This window comes from Mus pahari, chromosome 10 (genome assembly GCF_900095145.1).
Source record: "Mus pahari chromosome 10, PAHARI_EIJ_v1.1, whole genome shotgun sequence".
In the NCBI taxonomy this organism is placed as follows: Eukaryota; Metazoa; Chordata; class Mammalia; order Rodentia; family Muridae; genus Mus; species Mus pahari.
Genome location: NC_034599.1, coordinates 33,923,872 through 33,925,149, shown reverse-complemented (window position 1 = coordinate 33,925,149; position 1,278 = coordinate 33,923,872). Strand labels below are relative to the sequence as shown.

General features: G+C 42.9%; 1 pseudogene; it reads right to left on the bottom strand.

Moving 5' to 3' along the window:
* Nucleotides 1-963: 963 nt before the first annotated feature.
* LOC110328321 overlaps nucleotides 964-1,278 on the bottom strand; it is a 4,809-nt pseudogene continuing 4,494 nt past the window's right edge.

Here is a 1,278-nt window from a genome sequence, read left to right as displayed (position 1 = left end):
GCCATTCTAATATCAACAACAACAACAAAAACAACAACAACAAAAACATAAATTGACAGACATATGGACAAATTGGTGCACCAAGTACAGACAATAGACAGAGAGGGAATAGAACTTTATATCTCAAAGGGACCCAGATATCCTAACCAGAACTAAGAGTATCTCCATAGGAGCCAGAGAGGAAGTAGGACATCTCCCATTTCCTCCTGTCCCTCGGAGAGCTCTGAAATAGCTTATTTCTATTTTTCCTCTCTTTTGCTAAAGGTCCCAAACACAGAATAACTGCTTTTCTGAAACTTATTCTCTCTCTCATGTTTAAAATCTAATTCTTTATCTCCTTTTTCTGGGAATTCTGCCAGAGAAAAGAGAGGTGTCACAGTGGTAACTTCTGATAGTTGCTCCCTAGTGCCCTGATTTTCTAACTTTCCTGATTACTCCTCAACTTGTCAAATTTTTTCTTTTATATATTTACCATTCCTACTTCTGGGAATTAAGAACAACATAAATGTGCTTGAGCTAAAAAAATTTTTCTAAGACCTGTTATTTTGTTTTTGTAGTTTTGTTTTTTACTCTTTTTATATATTTTATATTATTTTAAATCCTATTCCTCCCACCTGGAGCAGCTCTTGGCTGTGAACAAATTTTCTTAACCCATATTCCTCGTGTCTTGAGGGATTCCTTGAGACCCCTTCAAAAACAATTCATATTTACTTAATGCTTGTCACATAGTCTAGCCACTCTTCCTACCTTTTTCAGATCTGTCTCCCAGTGCAGGTGACACTGTGGCAGTCTCTGTGCGGATCTTCACTCACTTCCTAATGAAGTGGCGATCCAGTGCTAACCTTCACTCACATCCTGAAGAGGTGGTGGTTCAATGCAATCCTTCACTCTTTTTTGACAAAGCAGTGGCTCTATGCGGACTTTCTCTCACCCCCCGATGAGATGGTGGTCCAATGCGAACCTTCAGTCATCTCCTGAAGAGGAGGTGGTTCCATGTGAGCCTTCACTCACTTTTTGACAAAGCAGCAGCTCGATGCTAGTCTTCACTCACCTCTTGACAAAGCTATGACTCAGTGCGAACCTTCACTCACTTCCTGATGAAGCTGAGGCTCAATGGGAAGAGTGGTATCTCTCAGACCCCAAACCCAGAGCCACAGGCTGGGCACCAGTTTCCCCCCCCCCCGCCCCCCGCGACCTGGAGGGAGAATCAGTGGGGACCCATGCGGGAAAGAGAGAGAGAGAGAGAGAGAGAGAGAGAGAGAGAGAGAGAGAGAGAGA